This window comes from Mobula birostris, chromosome 17 (assembly GCF_030028105.1).
Source record: "Mobula birostris isolate sMobBir1 chromosome 17, sMobBir1.hap1, whole genome shotgun sequence".
In the NCBI taxonomy this organism is placed as follows: Eukaryota; Metazoa; Chordata; class Chondrichthyes; order Myliobatiformes; family Myliobatidae; genus Mobula; species Mobula birostris.
In genome coordinates, this window is record NC_092386.1 from 56,532,959 (window position 1) to 56,546,290 (window position 13,332).

A 13,332-nucleotide genomic window follows, 5' to 3' on the forward strand; every position below is an offset into this window, starting at 1 on the left:
ATAATCTAACAATTCTGGGCAACACAAAATAATGAGTGATCCATGCCCCTGTTATTGATATACTCGGCATTGTTGCTATGGGAGATCCAATGTTCTATTACTGTTCAAGTTCGTTGCTATGCAACACAAAGAATATGCTACATAGTCAAACATTATATTTGAGCCCTCAGTGACTCAGTTGCTCATTGAAACCACCAATAGATGGAGTATCCACTCAACTGACTAGTTTCCTTTTTCTGGGACAATTCACCAAAATCATTCAGCACAAGTCCAGTTCAAGATTGTTTGCAGTAATTGAAACAATTCTACTTTCAAAGCTAGTTTTGTTCAGGGGAACTGGCAATGACCTCAGAGAGAATTAATCAATAATAGGAAGTTTCTCTAATTGTGCTCACTTGCAAATCTTTGTAGTGCCTCCAAAATTAAGCTGGTTTGTTTGTAAACATTGGTATCAGCAGAATTAATTTTGAAAATTAATTTGCAATTTCATTTTAAATCATTTTAGGCCCAGTTATCACTGAGCATTTTGCAGGCAATATGGAATGGAGCCACTATACATACAGTAGTAGTGGAAAGAATGAATGGTTAGGGTGGTAGGTACTAATCAAGTGAGCTGCTTTGTGCTAAATGGCGTTGGGCTTCCAGTTTTGCTGGAGCTACACTCATCCAGGCAAATGTGCACATATTCCATCACACTGTGAATTTGTGCTTTGTACATCAAAATACTTTGGGATATCAGGAGGTAGATTACTCAACACAGGATACTCACTTCCTAACATGCACTTCTAGCCATAGTATTTATCTGGCTAGTCCAGATGATGTTCTGGGAAATGATAACCCTGAGGACATCGCAAGTACGGGACTAATCTAACACCTGTGTAGCACTGGTCTTATCTCGTGTGACTAGTCACCACACTCTATGAGAAAATCAAATTAAATAGTACTGCACTAGGTGCTAGCAGGCCAGTAGAAGCTTTAGGTATCGGAAGGAGGCAGTGAATAGAAAACGCACACTTCTGGAGGTAATTTTTGTTTATTAAAAAAAAGCAAGATATACAAAATATTTACATGGATAAGAACTGTACAAATTCCAACATTCTGTTTAGGCTCCAAATCTCAGTTATCAAACAAAAACCAAATTTCTTTTTAGTTGACATCATTGAGATTCATTAGAACCTAATTAAAGGTTTACAGATATAAATATTCAAAAAAATCAGTTCTTGCAGAAAATCAAATTCAGATCCTTTGAATGAAAATAAACTTATACATCCAACCATATTAAATCCTCTTTGTCATGAAACATTTCATTTCTGCACTGGTTTTTCGATCTTGGGTGGCTCGCCATCTTGTTTCTTGGTTCGTTGGATGAAACGGTTGATCATGTACGGAAAGTCCATTCACAAAACATACACAACAAAAAACCCGACCCATTCCCTTGGTATGATTTAACAGAACTAATTCTTGGTTATATGGTAGAGATCTTGGACACTCGTCTCTGCTGATATTGTCTCATTATAGCTGCTGCCTGTTATAGACATAGCTTCAATAGATCTTTTATCGATATAGTCTCTCCTCCAGAGGCTTCACCCTGAGGTATTCAAGTAAGGGTAGAGATATTCACTACTAATTCCACTTCTAACAGTTTATATCTTTAGTTTCTAACAGTTGGCTGCATTTCTCTCACTTCCCTGTGTCTGCGTCAGTCACACCTCATTCTCACATAGTTTTACCCCCCCCCCGAAGTTTTCTTCTTTTAAAAAACAATTGGTAAACCTTGTTTTTTTAAGCTCCACAGGTGGAGCTTTCTAACATTACATCTTTTGAGTTTAGTTAACCTAGGTTACACTCAGAAATGGTAATGCCATTAAATGATAAAAGATAGATTGGTAGACACTCTCTTTTTGGGATTAGTCATTGCCTGTACTTTTGTGGCATAAACATTACCTGTCATTAATCAGCTCATAGCTGAATATCACCTCGGTCTTGCTGCAGGCAGAAATGGACTACAGGTGCGCGCTGCTTAATGTCCATTCGGACAACTTCCTATCGCATATACGTCCGTAGTCCCGATCAGAGAACGTGACCTAGCGGACGTAACTAATCTCGTGTATTGCGTGTCTCTTGAGTGTAGTAGAGTTATCTCTCTGTTTAATTTTCTTTCAAAAATATTACCGTAAAGTGCATGATGGCTTCCAAATGCAGGTTATTCTACCTGAAACTTTTCCAGTGGAACACTATGAGGAAGTTGAGACCAGTGATGTGGATGATCCTGATCACCTTTGATAAACTGTGTGTGATATAGGCGAAGAAAGTGTCTACATAAAAGTTTAAAAAGTGAAACAAATTAAAAAGGTTAAAATGAAATAAAAAATTATAGTGTATGCATGTATTATAGTGTACAGTATACAGTTTTCAAGTAAGTTCTTGGCTATTTAGTCAATACAGGTACAGTACAGTGCTCCATATAGGTTTGCTAGGTATGTAATATGGTGTTCGCACAATGTCCAAATCACATAATGTCCGATTTCACAGGACGTATCGTGGACATTAAGCGACACTTCATTCACTGAAGAGTTGCAAATGGAATTGAATATTGCGCAATCAGTGAGCATTCTCACTTCTAACTTCATGACTGAAGGAAGTTCATGATGAAGCAAATGAAAGGGTTTGGCCCCAAAATACTGTCCCAACAAAATCCAGCAGTGATATCCTGGATCTGGAATGATTGATCTCCAACCACAATCTTCCTCCCCTCTGCAAAGGATGACAAACCAGTGGAGTGATTGATCTACTTACATTGATTTCAGTTTCATTAGGATTCATTGTTGGCACATCAGGTAAAATTCTGTCTTGTAATCCACTGGGGTCATTCTCACCTCAGCTCTGCACTTCACTTCTTTGGGATGAAACCATATGGTCCTTACATAACCAAAGCTCAGCATCAGTGAGCAGGTTATTGGCAATAAGCGTTGTTGATGATGCCTACCACTGACTTTATTGATAACTGAAATAAGACTGATTGGGTGACAATAAGCCGAACTAAAATTGCTGTTTAATTTGTTAAGATGGTACTACTGAGACATTCTTGATGGAAATCAAAACCATTCACTCAGAGGGCATATCGCAAAATGGTAACCGTAAATGCTTCTTCCAAATTGTGTTAAGCATGGAGTAGTATATGGAGTGCTCATCAGGGGATTTATGGATGATAAAGTACAGATTTCTTTATTATTGACTTAAGACTGTGAGTCTAAGTGTTTGCATCACTCAGCTGCACACTCAACAGGTAGTTTCTATCACCTTTACCACAATGCCATCACCAGATATAGATTCTCCAACCCTTTTCAGTATTCTGAAGAGACTGTTCATATTCTTCAAATTCCACCAGCTTCTGCTCTTTTCATTATGGCATAAAAACAGAAAATGCTGGAAACACATAGAAGGTCAGGCAGCATCTGTGGAAAGAGAAACAGGGGTAACATAACAAGTCTGATACTCTTCATCAGAATTCAGACAGAGTCTCAGACATAAACTGTTACCTTTTTTCTCCTTACATAGATGCTGCCTAATCTGTTGAGTGTTGTCAACATTTTTTAAAATTTCAGACTGCCAGCAGCTATAATTTTTTTCCATTTTAATTTCTTCTTTTTGTGGTGTCTACCTATGTCACCACAGAAAATGTAACATCTGAACTCTTATCTTTTCCCTTCCCACTCTACAGGGTGTTGAACACTCCTTCAAGGTGAACCAGCTATTCATAATTTTTTTCAATTTGGCATTCTGCACTAAGTACTCAAAAAGTAGTTACCTCTCAACTGGAGAAAGCAGAGATTGTATTTGCAAAACAATTTCATTCAGGCCATGCTAGCAACTCCGAGCTTCCAGTTTCGCTGCCACTTTATCACTCTTTTACAGTTGCACTAGGGCCAGATTGTCTGCCACCTCTTACATGGTTTCAGTAAAGCTCAATGTAGGACCATGGAAGTTTCAGATTTACAGCTTATGTAGTGAGTTCTTCTGCAGCTTTTAGCTCACAGTTCACCACATCTTTTTCATTCTTTCCGCAGTGCTTAGTCATTGGCGTCTACACCTGCTACAGTCATTTACACACAGTGGCCATTTTATTAGCTACACCTGCTCCTTAATGGAAATTTCTAATCAGCCAGTTAGGTGGCAGAAACTCAATGCATAAAGGCATGCAGACATGGTCAAGAAGTTCAGTTGTTGTTCATGCCAAATATCAGAATGGGGAAGACATGTAATCAAAGTGACTTTGACCTTGGAATGGTTGTTAGTGTCAGACGGAGTGGTTTGAATATCTCAGAAAATGCTGATCTCTTGGGATTTTCACTCACAACAGTCTCTGGAGCTTACAGGAAATGGTGTGAAAAATTAAAAAGGAGTGAGTGAGCAGCAGTTCTGTGGGCGAAAATGCCTTGTTAATGAGAGGTGTCATTAACAGACTAGCTCAATCTGACAGCAAGGCAACAGTAACTCAAATAACCATGCATTACAAAAATGGTGTGCACAACACATTGAACCTTGAAGTGGAAAGGATACAACAGAAGATCACAAACGTACATAAAGTGGCCACTTTATTAAGTACAGGAGGTCTCTAATAACGTTCAGAACAACACAAACAACAGCAGCAGCAAAACAAGCTCCTTTCCTTCCACCCCCACCGACTCAAACACAACCAGCCTCTGGCAAATTCGCCGACGTGCGGGCATCAGGTTTCTAATTTCCCCAGGGGACTTGCAGACCTCAGAGCTTCGGCCATTGGGCCTTGACTACCAGACTCGCTGACTTTCGTCGCTAACAGTCAGACTTTGATCTTTGGTATCGACCCCAGGACTCATCTAAACACCAGGTCTTGATCTCCGGACTCACTGACCCTGGGGGTCACTGACTTTCGTGTTACCATCCCTCTTCACAAGTTTTCAAACACAGTGCTTGTGGACCCAACATCCATCCACAGGGATTGCTGACCTTTGACTGAAGAATGCTCTGCCTGATCTCTAAAACCCCCATATCCCTGTCCCTAAACCCCAACCTGACCCCTATTTTCCCACTGTTCCCGAAACCGTTCCTATGAACTCATAAAAAACAACTAAGTCTGAGCCATTCCTCAACTGACATCGCAGTTCAGTGCATCTTGGCCAGAAAACAACTAGTACTGTACTGAAGCTACAAATATGCATCAGAACAGTATTACAGAGCATTGTATTGTATTATACAAAGAACTGTAGATCCATTTATTTTTCTTATTATAACGTAGCAGGAGGCCATTAAGGGCATGCAGGCTTCCAACCCTGCAATCTCAGTGGTTTTGTTCACCTTTCCCATGTGGTCCTGCAACTTAGTCCCTTTCATATGCCTCTCAGTTTCCTTTTGATACTTTTGTCACTTACTTCAACAAGTCCAATTTTCAGCAACAAACCACCTACCAGTGTGTCATTATGATGTAGGAGGAAACCAGAGACCTCGTGGGAATCCACGTAATTACAAGGTGAGCATACAACTTCACTGGGGATGAGAACTGAATGACTGTACATCTTGTACAACTGTACTGCCCAACAGGCCAATTACAGTGAGTTTGGACACACTGGAAAGAAGTTTGACATGAGATCTGTATTCTTCTTTAGTTAGTCTCTAGTTAAATATGAATGTAAGAATCTATGTACATAGATTATACATAAAACAGTAAAAAGTGTAGGCCAGTTGGTCCTTCAAGATTACCGTGCCATTCGATATGTCTGTGGCAGATCTACACCAGGTCTCAGAATACAGGCCCTTTGGCCCAACAAGTCCACGGTGCCACTCATCTAGTCGCAGCGTCTGCTCTTTGGCCCATATCCTTCTATGCTCCGACCCTGCATGCACCTATCCACTTGCTTCCTAAATAATGCTATTGTACCTGTCTTAACTATTTCCTTTGGTAGATCGATCGATATGCTCACCATCCTCTGTGTGGAAAAGGCTACCCCTCAAGTCCCTTTTAATCTTTTCCTGCTCACCCTAAATTTATGCCCCCTAGTTTTAGACTTCCCTATCCTGGGTAAAAGACCTTATCTATGCCCCTCATGACTTTATAAATCTCGAAAGTCACCCCTCATTCTCCTCTGATCCTGGCCATCCTCTCCTTATAACCCAGGATCCAAACCTTTTTCGAACACTTTCCTACCATTTTTCAAATCATCAGCAAACTTACCCACAATGTTTTTAGTTTCTGTCCATATATGTAAATAGTGAAAAGTTAAGGCCCAGCATCAGTCCCTGTGTAACCTAACATTACATATTGCCAGTAAGAAAACAGCCTGTTTATGCCAACTCTCTATTTCCTGCTAATCTTCTTTCGATATCAGCATATTACTTCCTGTATAAGCATCATAAAGAACACATGGATTGTGTAATTAAAAACTTCAAATTGTTAATTACTTTTTTTTTATTGTGAATGATGCGTCATTGACATTTTTATTTTTAGAAAATTACCTTTGATGACCTGACTGATACTGAAACATTAGCCCTGAGCAGATGATTGGGGAAGAGGTCTCCAGAGTCAGTCCTGACTTTTGATAACATCGCCTAGTAACAGAAGAATGACTTGTGTTCCTGGCATATGTGGCCTTATGCCGAGATTTCAATGAGAGATAATGTTTCAGGTAACCAGCATGTGGTAATGCATCATGAAAGGGCACAATGAGAAAGAGATAACATGGGGGTAAGAAAGTGTTTTAACCCATCACTGACATGATCCATGGACAGACTACTGTTTCTGCAATTGTACCAGTTAGGGAGATTTACAGGATGTTGAAAGGGAAAGATCATAATATTTAAATGTATAGTTGAAGACTAAAAAAACATTAATTCAGTCATAGGGAAGAAGTTGGAGTCCGTTATCAAGGATGATGTTTCCAAACACTTGGAGGCACATGATAAATAAGCCCAAGTCAGCATATTTCCTTAAAGGAAAAAACTTCTCTGCCAATTCTGATGGAATCCTTTGAGGAAATAACATGCAGGACAGACAAGAGAAAGACAGTGGATTTGGTTAACTTAGATTTTCAGAAGGTCTTTGGTAATGTGCTGCACATGAGGCTGCTAAACATGATTAAGAGACCATGGTATTACAGGGAAGAAACTAGCATGGATAGAAGATTGGCCGACTGGTAGGAGGCAAAAATCAGAGTCAATGGGGCCTATTCTAGTTGGCTGACAGTGTCTAATTATGTTCTGCAGGATTCAGTATTAGTTCATCTTTTCCCATATGTCAATGATTTGGATGATGAAATTGATGGTTTTGAGGCCAAGTTTGTGGATAGAAGGTGGTGTTAAAGAAACAGAGAGTCTGCTGAAAGGACTTAATCAGATTAGAGCAAAGAAATGACAGATGGAATATAGTCCAGTGGAAAGCATGGTCATACACTTTGGTGGAAGGAATAAAGGTGTAGACTATTTTCTAAATGTACTGGTCCCAATGTACTCCAATTTTCTGGAATCCACTGTACTTTGCATCTACCATTTTGTAGAAGTCTTACAAAAGAAGCACAAAGTAAGTGAATAGATTGGAGTTAGGATTGTCCTACTTTGAGCAGGAAAGATTGAAAAGCAAATTTCTTGTATTCCAGAAAAAAAAGCAAAGACCTGGCAAAGTGAATAAAATGAAATAGTTTGCATTGGCAATGGGATTGTGAAATAGAGAAGCAAGTCTCAAAATAATATCCTTAAAAGCCAGGGAAGATGTTTTGGTCATGATCTGGAAATTGCTATTTACAATGTTTGATTGCCATTTTCAGGAAAGAATTGAAGAGGTACAAGGAGGAAATTGTAGGGCTATAGGAATTGCTGTTGTAAAAATTCACCACAGATCTAAATTATCTGTAATATTATAATATTATCTATGCTGTAATATTTTGAGAGTTCATTTTTCAGGGTGTATTTCTAGCAGGGACAGGATCTATTAGCTATCCCTAACTGCTACCGCCCTCTTTGTGAAAACACACCCACAATGTGATGGGGTAGAAAATTACAAGAATGACATTCAACAGCAATGAAAGGACAGGTGATACGTTTCAAGTGCAGTTTGAAGGAAATCTTATGGTTGATGATGTTCCTAAGTACCCATAATCTTTGCCTTCCTTGGTGTTGGAGATTGAAAGTTTGGGAAGCTTTTGGAGTACCCAAGAGGAGTCACTGCTGTTAATTTAGACAAGAAACACTGCAGCCATGGTGAAAGGGATGAACGTCTATGGTAATAGATGTCTTGCTGGTCATGCAGGTTGCTTGCTTAAGGATGATGTTGAGTTTTTTTAAAATATATTGTTGGAGTGGCACTCATCCAGATAAGAGGGAAGAATTCCATCATACTCCTAACATGAGCTTTGAAGATGGTGAAGAAGCTTTGAAGTATTAGCAGGACTAATTTGCCACAGAATACAAAGCCCCTGACTTGTCCTAGTAGCTAGAGATTTTATGTAGTAGTCCATTTGAGTCTCTGATCACTGGCAATCCCCAGGAAATTGATTGTAGAGAATTTGACAATAGTAATACTAATGGAATATCAAAAGTGCTAAGACTTCTTTCTGGAGATGGCAAATGCACTGGGCATATTGTGGCATGACTTTTACAGTGATCCTACTGGTTATGTCTCATCTAACCTGGAAATTATATTGTCAAAAGCATGTAAAAATTACTAACAGTATTTCATGCTGTGGTTTTCATTAACAATGAAGTCCGACATTTCTGTACTGCAGTTGTCAAGCTAACCGCCCTGCCGTACCAAATTTCTCTTTACAGACAACTAAAAATAGTTTGTAGGATGGGTGGAAGCAAAAACATGGCATATGAGCAGTTCTATAAACCAACATTTGTTTAAATGTTTCATTTTTTATTAGAGGACAGGGTATTGAGCAAATATGCTGAAAGGTATAATGAGAAATTATTATATATAAAATGTATTTTGCTCATTGAGAAGTACAAGCCAAACATTCTAAATAGATTTTTAAACTATCTTTGGTCTAATTTTTTTATTATTGGATTGAAAGATTATACTCTCTATTACCTCCTCGTAAATAAACATAACTTTTTCTTTTATCCTCTCTACATTCATATTATGTGTCTACCCCAGTGGGAAGTTTCTATGTACTCCTAATGTGTTTTTGTTGTTGCAATTACAGTTTTTGGAGATGGACAAGATGAAAATGAAATCTGGGTGGTTTAAGGGTGAATAAATCCCCAGGGCTGAGTGTAATTTATCCCAGGCCACTGTGGGAGGCAAGGGAAGAGACTGCTGGGGCTCTGATTAAGATGTTATAAATCTTCACTCTCCACAAGCGAGGAATCAAATGACTAGAGTACAGCAAATGCAGTGCCCCTTTTAAGAATGGCAGTGGAAGAAAATCTGGTAATTACAAACCCATAAGACCAGCATCATGGAAAAAATTCTGGAAATTATTAATGATCATTTAGAAACAGAAGAACTAATCAGATATATGGTTTTGTCAAGGCTGGATTATGTCTGACCAATCTGACTGATTTTTAATCCTGAAGTACTAACAATGTGCTTTGATGAGATCAGTACAGAGTGTTGTAGATGTGGATTACATTGACTTCAGTAAGGCCTTTGACAATGCCCTATGTGGGCAACTGATCCAAAAAGTTAGGACCCTTGGGCAAATTGGTAGACTAGATCGAAAACTGAATTGACACTAGGGTGATGATAATTTTTTTTCCCCTCTGTCTGTCAACTGCTAATGCAACTGAGGACCAGCAAAGCTTTGAAAAGGAGCACTTTGATGCTGATTGAAGAAAAGGAAAAATATGTACATGCCCACTCATGGTACTGAGTGTGAATTTAGAAATAATGAGAACAATGATCTGAAAAATGCTGAGTATCTTTACCTTTAATTGTAGGTGGACTTAAGATGTAGGGAGTAGAATTTCAGATGGAATTTATGTGAAGCAAGTTAAAGTTTGAGACACCCACCAAGAAAGGAGACATAGCTATGGCAGTGAGTTTTGTTAGCTTTTAGAGAGGAAATGGAGGCAAGGTGAAAAAGGCAATGGAAATCTCAGCTGCAGAGCTTCTTCACATTAAATGCCCCAGGAAGACAAAGTATAATGAAATAACCAAAATACAATGGATTCTGGCTACACACACAAAATTCTGGTGGAACGCAGCAGGCCAGGCAGCATCTATAGGAAGAAGTACAGTCGACGTTTCGGGTCGAGACCCTTTGTCAGGACTAACGGAAAAAAGAGATAGTAAGAGATTTGAAAGTGGAGGGGAAGGGGGAGACCCAAAATGATAGGAGAAAACAGGAGGGGGAGGGATGAAGCTAAGAGCTGGTAAGTTGTTTGGCAAAAGGGATACAAGGCTGGAGAAGGGGGAGTATCATAGGATGGATGGCCTTGGAAGAAAGAAAGGGGAAGGCGAGCACTAGAGGAAGAAGGAGAACAGGCAAGGAGTTATTGTGAGAGGGAAAGAGAGAGAAAAAAAATATATAAAAATTAGGGATGGGGTAAGAAAGGGAGGAGAGGCATTAATGGAAGTTAGCGAAATCAATGTTCATGCCATCAGGTTGGAGGCTACCCAGACGGAATATAAGGTGTTATTCCTCCAACCTGAGTGTGGCTTCATTTCGACAGTAGAGCAGGCCACGGATTGAGTTTCATCTCAACAGTAGAGGTGGCCATGGATGAGCTTCACCTGGTTAATTGGGATACATCAGGACCAGTACATATTAGCTCAATTATGTGGCTGCTCCAATTAGCCAGTTTCATGAAAACAGTTAAGAACGTATTAAAAAAAGAAAAACTAAGTAACAATGTATTTAAATGAAATACAGAACAAATCTGAACACTACCAATATGCAACAGTACTATAAAACTATATTAATTCCTAATAGCTATTGATGGGAGAATTCATCCAGTGTACATTTTTGTTCTTTTAGAGTTGTCCTAAATAATTAGGACAACTACCCCGATTAACTGATGGCCAAATTACCTAGAGTCCGCTGTACTTATGATACTGGAAATCTGGAATAAGAAATGAACAGATTTTGTAAAGATCTAGTTGCCTTGAATAACAAATACAATATCTGTTTACATCATCATACAAGCTGTGGCATGCCCAAACAAAAACCTAATAAAGGTTGTGCAATGGCAACGGTTCTTATATGCCCATGTTGAGAGTAGATGGTGTGCTAATAAAAGCCAGTAACTGTTATTGCCAGGTACAGTAACAACTTGTATAAACAAAAGAAGTAGTATGTTTTAACTTGTATTTCCCCCTCAAAATATAGAAGGAAACATTAATGTTGTATTTTCTACTGCTTTGTTTTAAAATGGGATGGTTAGTCCTGGATTTACTGATATGCACTCTTCACCAAAATATCTTTTTCTTCCCCTGAACATGCCCAAATACAAAAGGCTAATTTCTGCTTTCTGGATGGCTCCAGAGTCAAGCAGCATGATCCAGTGGCAGCAGAGATTTGAATGATGGACAGACTTGAGCAAATACCAGCTACAAAGCTTCTCTGAAGCCTTTTAATTGACAAGAAAACCCTGCTTCCTGTTTTGCAAGATGTCAGTTGTCAAATTCCTCCAAGTTTCTGAACAGCACTGACACTTGGAATCATTTAAAAACTGCTCATTTTTAAAACAAAGAAAGGAGGACAGTTTTGACTTCCTAATATAACATGACTATCTAGGAATCTGTGCCCCATTTAATAATACTGTTTCTATAGAAGTCTATAGAAATAAAATACAGAAAGATGTAATTGAACTGCTGAATTACAGCTTTTTACACTATTACAAAATTGCAATGATCCCAAAGTTTATAATACCTGACCATTAATAGTTAATAAATCTTCTAGTTCTGACACCATTAAGAAACAGTCAATTTTGTCTCCTTATATGCTGCTTGACTTGCTGAATATTTCCAGCATTTTTTCTTGTTTCTTTACTTCAGGTTTCCTGTATCTGCGGTGGTTTTTGTACTGTCGCTACAATTACTTTACTTGGTTTTGGAGTTCTGAAGATCAGCTAATAGATAGAAATACAAATAATTTTTTAAAAAATTGCCTCAATACAACAAGTGAAGTGCTACAAGGATTAGTCTGTGAATCTCCACTTTTTGCAATCAATATCATTGACAGGGATAACAGTACTAACGTATTGTTATCTAGCAATGTGACATTTACTCCAGGTACCAAAGGATGGGCAATGACACCCACATTGTATGAAATAATTTGAAGAAAACTCCATCCCTGTTTCCATGTCCTTAGAAGATTCTACGCTTTACCAGCATTGATTTCTAGCTAATTCAGTCTTTAGGTCCTTATTATCTCTCCTTTCCTTTCTCTATTGTTGCTTTCCATTCAATACAGACTAGGCAAAAAAGAAATATGCATGCATTTAAAATACATAATGCTTGCATATAATATCAAAAAATAAAAAAGCTTCTGAGATAGTACTCCGACAAACAGAAATGCAATTCTGATCATGTGATTTGTCTTTGGCACATAAAGCTGTGCAAAATACTTTCATCTCATTGGCATCAAATCACTTGCCTTTTTTTCTCCATCTCGGTGGCAGCAGTTATTATCTAAGTGCAGCATGTACTGGTCTCAGAGTATCTCATTGCCACAGTTTGGTCCAAGTTATTTCTCAGCTAACCTGTATACATTCTTGCACAGCATTTTGCAGCATTTGCAATATTGTACAATATAATTTGTAATACAATTGATCTACTGAAGATTCAGTTACATGATTGTTAGTTAAAATGAGGATCACTTTAGACCAGAGTGCCAGCTGCTGAAGGAAATTAAATAGTAAGAATTATAACAATTCTTTGAAGTACTCTGAGGATCTTTTACAAACTAAAGTGACATCTTCATTAATGAATGCAACTACACAACCACTACTGCCATACCTAATATATATTTTATATGACTTGCTGGGAAGGATTTAAATATGCTTTATATTTGGCATCTAAAATGATTCCCTTTACTTGTATTTAGAATACCACTTAAATTGGTGGGGCTCATCAATCCATTGACAGCTTTCAAAACTGTTCCTTATAAATAATATCTGTACCTTCCATGCAGCTTAAAATATAATTATTTTAATTATTGATAAACTTGAATATGTACTTGTTTCTAGCCCACTCAATATTTCCTTGCAATTCATCTGTGAAGAAATTCAGTTTTATTTTATATAGCAAGTAGCAACAAAATTTGACCCGATACAAGGTGTAGTTTTAAAACTTTGGAAAAAAATTGGTTCTGGTGAAGAGAGTAAGTGAGTGCCTCCAAGGTAGTCTACTATAAT

General features: G+C 38.2%; 1 protein-coding gene across 8 annotated transcripts in view; it reads right to left on the bottom strand.

Moving 5' to 3' along the window:
* Positions 1-13,332, bottom strand: part of LOC140211695 (transcription factor RFX3-like) — a 329,720-nt gene that overhangs the window by 242,290 nt on the left and 74,098 nt on the right. The window contains exon 1 of one of the 8 annotated variants that reach the window (XM_072281759.1): positions 2,797-2,862. The exons of the other annotated variants lie outside the window; for them this stretch is intronic. The gene's annotated coding sequence lies outside the window, so the exon portion shown is untranslated. Of the gene's footprint in view, positions 1-2,796; positions 2,863-13,332 lie in introns of those variants that run through there. 8 annotated transcript variants of the gene reach the window in all.